Below are 9,882 nucleotides of genomic sequence, written 5' to 3'. Positions count from 1 at the left end.
AAATATATCGTGCCATTCTCTTCTAGCCTGTAAGGTTTCTGCTGAGAAGTCAGCTGATAGCCTTATGGGGTTTCCTTTGTATGTGACTTGACATTCTCTTGCGGCTTTTAGGATTCTCTCTTTATCTTTAATTCTGGACATTTTGATTATGATGTGTCTTGGTGTGGGCCTCTTTGGGTTTATCTTGTTTGGGGCTCTCTGTGCTTCCTGTACCTGGATGTCTGTTTCCTTCCTTAAGTTAGGGAAGTTTTCATCTATTATTTCTTGAAATAGATTCTCTGCCCCCTTGTTTCGCTCTTCTCCTTCCGGGACACCTATAACACGGATGTTAGTGCGCTTGATGTTGTCCCAGAGGTCCCTTAGACTGTCCTTACTCTTTTTAATTCTTTTCTCTTTTACCTGTTCACCTTGGGTAATTTCTTCTAGTCTTTATTCCAGCTCACAGATCCGTTCTTCTGTATCCTCCACTCTGCTTTTGAGTCCCTCTAATGAATTTATCATTTTCAGTATTGTATTCGTCATTTCTGATTGGTTCTTTTTTATATCTTCCATTTCTTTATTGACATTCTCACTGAGTTCATCTATTCTTCTCCCCAGATCAGTGAGCATCCTTAACATTCTTAGTTTGAACTCTCTGTCAGGTAGGTTGCTCATTTCTGTTTCACTTAGTTCCTTTTCTGGGGTTTTGTCCTGTTCCCTTACTTGGAATGTATTCTTTTGCCTCCTCATTTTGCCTCTTTCCCTGTGCTTGTGTCTACGTATTAGGTAAGTCAGCTACGTCTCCTGCTCTTGGATAGGTGACCTTATGTAAGTGATGCCTTAGGAAGCTTCCAGTGTGCTTCCCTCAGTTCTCAATGTTCCAGGGGTGGCCCCTATGTGGGCTACGTGTGTCTTTCTTTTGTGGCCTGTTAGCTCTCCCTATAGGCGCCCAGGGAGGCTGAGTTATGCTCCTGGCCAGCTGTTGTTATGCTCAGCTGCTTGTAGTTGTTGTGGGCCCTTCAGTCTCTTTATCAGGTGTGGGGAGCCCCAGCACAGTTGGCTGTAAGTTCTAATACCACATTTGTGTTGCAGTATTTCTTTTAAGTGAGTAGGCCCCCAGCGTGGCAGGTTGTTAGGCTCAGGGCCTTACAATTGCTGTAAGCGTCTAGCCTATTAGGTCTCTTGTCAGCTCTCTGAGGATTGCAGCTGGGTGGGGCTGCCCTCAGGCACAGGAGCACCCAATTGTTTCAGGCTTTGGAAGGTGGGGCAAACCTCCTATGTAGGTCTTTGAGAAGCACAAGTCTTCTGCAGCTGACAAGCCCTGTTGCCCACAGGTCCACACACACAGTCAACACAGTCCTGCCCCGTGTGAGCGCCCTGACCTCCCCAAGCGGACCCAGTCTCACCACGGCGGGAGCCCCACACACTCCACCACAGCCCCACACTCTCCACCCGCTCCTTGTGCACACCCTGCCCGCTCAAGTCGGCTCAGTTGCCAGGCTGCAGAGAATCCAGCCACCAATCTATGCAGGCCCACACGTTGTCTGAGGGCTTGTTGTTGGGTGGGGCCAGTCTCTAGGGTGGGCTGCCTGCCCTGGCTGAGGTGGATTAAATCGGTGCTCTAGTGGGTGGAGCAGACCCTGGGCTAGCAGGCCTCAGGGAGAACTCCAATGGCGTCTGTGTCAGCACGCTCGCACCAGGCCACAACAATGGCCGCCGCCAATGTCCCAGTCCCTGGAGAGGTCTCACCCCTCACCGAGATGCACTCAGGGCCTATTAGGTGAGTCTCTTTTCACCCCAACACTGTGCACCTTTCTTTCTGGTGATTTTAGGTTGCTTCCTGAACGGGTGAGTTTGTGCGTGGGCCCTTTAAGAGCCAGTTTTAGTTTCTTTGTGAACCGGGTTTTCTGGGTGCTCCCCAATGCTTTAGTAGCAGGCAAAGTCAGATATTATGCCGCTGGTGTCGATTGTGCTGGGTCCACAAAATGCCCACAGCGGGGGCGCTCCCCGGCTCAGGACCCCGCGCCTCCAGGGAGGGTGTGTACCTGTGAGCTGCTCCCGGCGGCCGTGAAGCTGGCGGCTTGTGAAGGCAGCGTTTTTCCTCTCCGGAAGTGGGTCTCTGCCTCTTCTACCTCAGTTAGGATTGTCCGTTGTTGCAGGAGTTCCTCTTATCCAGTTTTCAGTTCTGTCTCAGGGGTAATTTTTCCGCGAGTAGTTGTAAATTGGCTGTGTCCATGGGAGGAGGTGAGTTCAGAGTCTGCCTACGCCACCATCTTGACTCCTCTTGGCTTGGGTGTTGAGTGCGTGAGCTCCGCTACTGGCAGCCCGGTTTCGGATCCCGGGTGTGCACCAATGCATCACTTCTCCGGCCATGCTGAGGCCACGTCCCACATACAGCAACTAGAAGGATGTGCAACTATGACATACAACTATCTACTGAGGCTTTGGGGGGAAAAAAAAAGAGGAGGATTGACAATAGATCTTAGCTCAGAACCAGTCTTCCTCAGCAAAAAGAGGAGGATTAGCATGGATGTTAGCTCAGGGCTGATCTTCCTCACACACAAAAAAACAAACCCCATGCCTTTTAGCTATATATAACTGCCTATCCATGTATCAATCTCAGCCCTATGCAACTACAAATCTACTTTATATTTGTATAGATTTGCCTTGTCTGGACATTTCATATAAATGGAATCCTATAATATAGAAAAATAAATGAAACCCAAAGCTAGTTATTTGAGAAATCAATAATATCAATAAAGTTTTAGGTCAGGATTTCTCAATCTTGGCCGTATTGACTCCTGGGATGGATAATTCATTGTTTGGGGGGGCTTCCCTGTATATTGCATGATATTTAGTAGCATCTTTCTCTTTGACTCACTAGATGATAGTAGTATCTCTCACACCCTGCCTTGTTATGACAATCAAAAATGTCTCTAGACATTGCCAAATGTCCCCCAGGAGGCACAAAGCATCCAAAATGAGATATAATCTAGCTAGACAGATTAGGAAAAATAGAGAGAAGAAACAAATGACCACTATCAGCAATGAGAGAGGTGACCTCACAAAAGAGTCTACAGATATTAAAAAAGGATCGAGGCAGGCATGGTGGCCTAGTGGTTAGGTATGGCACGCTCCACTCTGGCAGCCTGGATTCATTTTCCAGGCACAGACCTACACCATTTGTCAGTAGCCATGCCGTGGCATGAGCCATACACAAAATAGTGGAAGACTGGACATAGATATTGGCTCAGGGCCAATCTTAGCCAAAAAAAAAAAAAAGATGATAAGGATTTTTGTGAACAATTTTATGCCAATAAATTTGACAACTTAGATGAAATGGATGTACTCCTTGAAAAACACAAATTCCTAAAACTCAATCAGGAAGAAATAGATATTCTGAATATCCCCATTTTTTAAAAATAAATTAAATTTTTACTTAAAAAGTTACCTACAGAGAAATTTCCAAACAGATCTGTTAACTGCTGCATTCTACCAAATGTTTCAGGGAGAAATAATCCCCATTTTACACAAACTCTTCCAGAAAATGGAAGAGGAAGGAACAATTCCTCCTCCATTCTATGAAGCCAGAATTACTCTGACACCAAAATGAGACAAAGATAGTGCATGAAAAGAAAAACATATCAATAACTTTCATGAACATAGATGTAAAAATTCTAAACATAATATTAGCAAATCAAATTTAACTGATATAAAAATGTTTTTGAGTAAGTGTACTTTAACCCAGGAATCCAAGATTTGTTTAACAGTTGATAAGCAATGTAACTCAACATTAAGATAAAATAAAAATGAAAAATCATATGTTCATCTCAGTTGACACAGAAAAAGCATTTGACAAAAATCTAGCATCGATTCATGTTAAAAACTCTCGGCAAATTAGAAAGAAAGGGAACTTTTCCGACCTGACTATAGACATTTAAAAAAACTTACAGTTAACATCACAATTAAGGGTGCAAGGTTGAATAATTTTTCCCTGAGCTCATGAACAAGTTAAGCACGTACGCTCTCACCACTTCTATGTAACATTTCACTAAAAGTTCTAGCCATACAACAAGGCAAGGCACAACTAAAAGGCTTCCATACTGGAAACGAAGAAGTATATTTCTCTCTATTTGTCATAGATATGATAATCTATGTAGAAAATTTGATGGAATTTAGGAGAGAAACTACTAGAACTAAGAAGTAAATTTTGTGAGGCTGCAGGATAGAAGGTCAATATGTATACAAAACACAATAGTACTTTTAGACATTAGAAAAAAATCAGAGATTGAACTTAAAGAAACAATATCATTTAGACGAAAATTTGCACAAAATTTTTAAATACTTAGAGATAAATCTGACAAAATTTGTCTGAAAAACAGAGAGAAATCACAAAATATCAATATCAAGAAGGAGAGACATATACAATGAAAACTGTAAAACATTGCTGAGATCATTAAAGAAAACTTAAGGAAATGGAGAGACATGCTATGTTCATAGGTGGGAAGACTCAAGATTATTCAGATCTCATTTCTCCCAAAAATGATCTACAGAGTCAATGCAATCTCAATCAACCGTGTAAGACTTGCCTTAAAAATCAGAAGATGATACAAAAATTCGTATGGTAGAGCCCAGCAACTATAATAGCCAAAACAAATTTGAAAAAGAAGAATAAATTTAGAAGACTAACACTACCTGATTAAAGACTTAGTATAAAACTACAATAATCAAGACAGTTTGTCATTGGTTTAAGATAGGTAAATAAATCAATGGAACAGAATAAAGTTCATACACAGACACACATATATATGGAAAAATGATTTTTTGTCAAAGGTTCAAAGGCAATGTAACAGACAAATTTCAACTCATTTAGTAGAGAAATATACGTAGGCAAAAAAATGACTTCATCCAAATTAAAATGTGTGCTGTTTAAAATATGCTGTTAAGAGAATAAAAAGATGAGCCGCAGACTGGGAAGAATATTTGCAAAGGATATTGTTGATAAAGGAGTTATACTCAGAATACATGAATAACTCTCAAAACTTATTAGTAGAAATCAAACAACAAAATTAAAAGAAAAGTGGGACTTGCAGTTCCAGATAAGATGGAGTAGATTCATTTCTCTCTATTCTTCTCACTAAGTACAGCTGAAAAATCCTGGATATAATACATAAAACAAATAAAGAAGTCTCTGAAACTTGGAGAGAAGTTGGCTAGGGACCTTGGGATTTGAGTAATGACATAATGATGTGTTCTCTGGGTTTCATTTTTGCCTCCTTTATTTCCCAGGCTGGGCACTGGAGAGGCCCTCAGCTCAGAATCACCAATGAGTGTAAACAAACAAACAAAACTCTGAGAAGAACATGTTCTCTCTAAAAAGAGTGTCCTTGCAAGACAGAAATGTTTTTGACAATACTGCCCTATACCAGCCAAATGTCAAAGACAAAAATCATGGCCCATGACTCCCTCACCCCATGAACAGAACCTAAGTGGGGAGCTTGGTTCTCCATCCCTGCCCAGCAGTAAGAAGATGACTTGCCCTCCCCACAGTGTCATCAGAAGATGAATGGAGAGCCTGGATTTCCACTCTCATCTAGTAATAACAAGGTGGCACCTCCTTCCTGTGCCAGTGAGCTGTCATCAGAATTCGGCTAAAATAGAAGATGAAAATTAGATCCAGAGTCTGATAACATAATACACAAAATGTCCAGGAAACAGTGAAAATCATGTATCTTACACAGAACCAGGAAAATTTCAACTAGGATGAGAAAAACAACAGATGCCAACAATGAGATGATACAGATGATGAATTATTTGACAAGAATTTTAAAGCAGCCATCATAAAAATGCTTCAACAGTAATTATGAATATACTTGAAACAGATGAAGAAACAGAAATTCTCAGAAAGGATTAAGGAGGTAAAAAGAAGAGCAAATAGAAATGAAAAATACAATAGAATAGGAAAATAGAACTGAAAAATACAATAAAATAATTACTGATGGGCTCAATAAAAGAATGGAGATGGCAGAGGAAAGAATAGTGAACTTGAAGACAGAGCAATAGAAATCACCCAACTGAAGAAAGGAGTAACAGAGAGTAGATTGAATGAAAAATGAGCCTAGCCTCAGGGACCTGTTGCACAATAACAAATAACTTAACAGTCATATCATTGGAGTGCAGGAAGGAGAGGAGGGAGAGTGCGGAAATTGAAAATTATTCAAGGAAACAATGGCTGAAATCTTCTTAAATTTGGTAAAAGACAAATCTACAGATTCAAGAAGCTGAATCATTCAAAAGAGTATAAACCAATGGAAATCCACACCAACACATATCATAATCTAACTTCTCAAAACTAAAGAAAAAAAATCTTGAAAGGAGCAAGAGAAACAACGCATTTATTAGGGAACAATGATTCAGATAGGTGGATTTCTTAACAGAAACCATGGAGGCCAGAAGGAAGTAGCATCACATTTTTCCAGTGGAAATTTTCCTACAGGAATGAAGGTGAAATGAAGACACATCCACGTGAAGGAAAATTAGGAGAATTTGCTGCCAGATGGCGTACCTAAAAATGGCTAAAAAAAGTAGTTAACAACAGAAGAAAATGATAAAAGAAGGAAACTTGGAACATCAGGAATGAAGAAAGAACAACGGAAATGATAGTTGTGGATAAACATATTATGTTTCTCACTTTGAGTTTTTAAGAGTGACAATTGAAGCAAGAATTACAGCATTGTATGATATAGTTCTTTCTTTAGAGGAAAAATTTTACCGAGATCACATAGCAAATGAATAGGATGGCAAGAAATTCTAACCCACGTTTCCCGACTTCCTGACCAGGACGCTTTCCACTGTTCATCCAGTGAAAAATGATCTGTTCCCACTTCCCCTACTCCAACCCTATTCGCCTTCTGGGGAAGACAGAAGAGGTGATTGCCAAATCCTATACACCAACACCCAGGTGATTTGTCCTGGGCATGGCAACCCCCAACCACACTACCATCAGGCACTTGCTCTTCATTCTTCTGGGCATCCCTGGCCTGGAAGACCAGCACACATGGATCTCTCTCCCCTTCTTTATTTCCTGCCTTGTTGCTGTCCTTGGGAATAGGCTCCTTGTCTTCACCATCATCACTGAACACAGCCTCCATGAACCCAGGTACCTCTTCCTCTGCATGCTGGCTGTGGCTGACCTCATCTCTCCACTACCACCGTGCCCAAAGCCCTGGCCATATTCTTGTTCCATGCTGGGGAGATCTTCCTTGATGGCTGTGTCACCCAAATCTTCTTCATCCATGCCACCTTCAATGCTGAATCAGGGATTCTGTTGGCCATGGCATTTGACCGCTATGTGGCCATCTGTGACCCACTGTGCTATAACACAGTGCTCTGTCATGCAGTAATCATGAGAGTTGGCCTAGCTATGGTCCTGAGAATCTTCTCTGTGATACTGCCCGATGTGTTCTTGGTGGAGAGACTGCCTTTCTGCCATAGCAATGTGCTACCACATACCTACTGTGAGCACATGGCTGTTGCCAAGTTTGCTTGTGCTGATATTCATGTCAATGTCTGGTATGGCTTGCCTGTCCCCTCTGCTGTAGTTCCAGATGCCTTTCTCATCTTGGTTTCCTACACCCTCATCCTCAATGCAGTCTTCTGCCTTCCCTCTCAAGGTGTTCGGCAAAAGGCTCTGGGCACATGTGGCTTCCAGCTTGGATTCATTTTCATGTCCTACTTGCCTGATATTTTTACGATAATTACCCAGCGGTTTGGGCATCATGTTCCTCTCCATACTCACATTCTGCTGGCCAATGTCTTCATGTTAGCCCCTCCCATGCTGAACCCCACCATTTATGGTGTCAAGACCAGGCAGATTCGAGAGCATGTGGTCAGTACTTTGTTTTCACAGTGGAAACACTGCTGAGGTTGTGTGACTGATCAGGTGGTATGTTAACCAACAGAGGCTCTCACATTTTCTTTGCCTACTTTATAGAGACCTATGTACTAAGGGGTCTGCTAACTGCGAAAAAAGTCGTTTGCCATGACTTTGAAAGATAGATGCCATGTTACCTTGAGAAGGGTAGTATTTAGAAAAGAGTATGAGCTTTTGGATCAGAATCAGATCTGAATCCTGGCTTCACCAAAAATGATGTGTTTGACCTTAGGGAATTAACTTATTCTTCTAGAGATTCTTCTTATCACATGTCTAGGGTTCCAGAAAAATAAGGATATAAAACCAAACTAAATCATATTGAACAATGAGAATTGTTTCTTACAATGAACTTTTTAGGACACTGCAGTGAAAACATCTGGACAGAATATATATTGTTACTCATGTATACACTTGAGAGTAAAAAAACCTCTTATTTTGAATTAGCAATGGAACCAAGGGAACAGAATAAAGGACAGAAATAAACCCATGCATATAAGGTCAACTAATCTTTGACAAGGGTGTCAAAGATTATACAATGAGGGAAGGATAGTCTCTTAAATAAATGATGTTAGATAATCTGGATGTCCTCATGCAAAGTAATGAAATTGGACCCTTAGCTTACACCATATACAAAAATTTACTTGAAATGAATTAAAGACGTAAATGTAAAACCTGAAACCATAAAATTCCTAGAAGAACATAGGCAAAAGGTCCATGACATTGGTCTTGGCCATAATTTTTTTGGTATCACACCAAAATCACAGGCGACAAAAGCAAAATAAACAAGTGAGACTACATCAAACTAAAAAGCTTCTGCACAGAAAAGGATATCACCAACAAAATGAAAAGGTAACATATGGAATGGGAGAAAATACTTGCAAATCATATATCTGGTAAGGGGTTAATATAAAAAATGTATAAGGAACCCATACAACTCAATAGCAAAAAAACAAATAACCTGATTAAAAAATGGGCAAAGGACATGAAGAGACATTTTTCAAAACAGACATACAAATGGCCAACTGGTACATGAAAAGGTTCTCATCATCACTAATTATCTAGGAAATGCAAATCAAAACCACAATGAGATATCACCTCACATCTATTAGAATGTCTATTATCCAAAAGACAAGAGATAACAAGTGCTGGCAAGGATGTGGAGACAGGAATCCTTCTGCACTATCGGTGGGAACGTAAATTGGTGAAGCGACTATGGAAAATAGTCTTGAGTTTCTTCAAAAAGTTAAAAACAGAACTACCATATGATCCAGCAATCTCATTTTTGGGTATATATCTGAAGGAAATGAAATAACTATCTTGAAGTGATTTCTACACCCCCATGTTCATTGCAGCATTATTCACAAAACCCAAGACTTGGAAACAACTTATGTGTTCATTGACAGATGAATGGATAAAGAAAATGTGATATATATAATGGAATGCTATTTAGCCATAAAAAAGAAAGAAATCCTGCCATTTGTGACAACATGGATGAAGCTTGAGGGCATTATGTTAAGTGAAATAAATCAGACACAGAAAGATAAATACTGTATGATCTCACTTGATGTGGAATCTAAAAAAACTGAACTCTTAGAATAGATTGGTGGTTGCCAGAGGTGTGGGGTGGGAGGTGGGGGAAATGTGTGAAGGTGGTCAAAGAGTACAAGCTTCCAGTTATAAGAGGAACAATTTCTGGGCATGTAATGTACAGCATGATGACTATAGTGAATAATACTGTATTTTATATTTGAAAGTTGCTAAGAGAGTGGATCTTAAAATTTCTCACCACACACACAAATATTACTGTGTGAGGTGATGGATGTGTTAACTAACCTTATCGTGGTGATTGTTTTGCAATATATATGTATATCAAATCATTATGTTGTACATCTTAAACTTATAAAATGTTATATGTAAGTTATATCTCAATAAAGCTGGAGGGGAAAAAAAGACAATGTGGTACATATATA

General features: G+C 40.3%; 1 pseudogene across 1 annotated transcript; it reads left to right on the top strand.

Moving 5' to 3' along the window:
* The first annotated feature begins 1,529 nt into the window (after positions 1-1,529).
* LOC147916622 (olfactory receptor 52B4-like) lies at positions 1,530-9,519 on the top strand (annotated as a pseudogene). The gene is made up of 2 exons (XR_015552686.1): positions 1,530-1,759; positions 5,269-9,519. The product of XR_015552686.1 is annotated as an olfactory receptor 52B4-like (transcript).
* Positions 9,520-9,882: the final 363 nt, after the last annotated feature.

This window comes from Ceratotherium simum, chromosome 7 (genome assembly GCF_057802395.1).
Source record: "Ceratotherium simum simum isolate JZ-2026a chromosome 7, ASM5780239v1, whole genome shotgun sequence".
NCBI classification, from domain to species: Eukaryota; Metazoa; Chordata; class Mammalia; order Perissodactyla; family Rhinocerotidae; genus Ceratotherium; species Ceratotherium simum.
The sequence above is the reverse complement of the archived record's forward strand: the minus strand, read 5'-3'. Positions and strand labels throughout refer to the sequence as shown.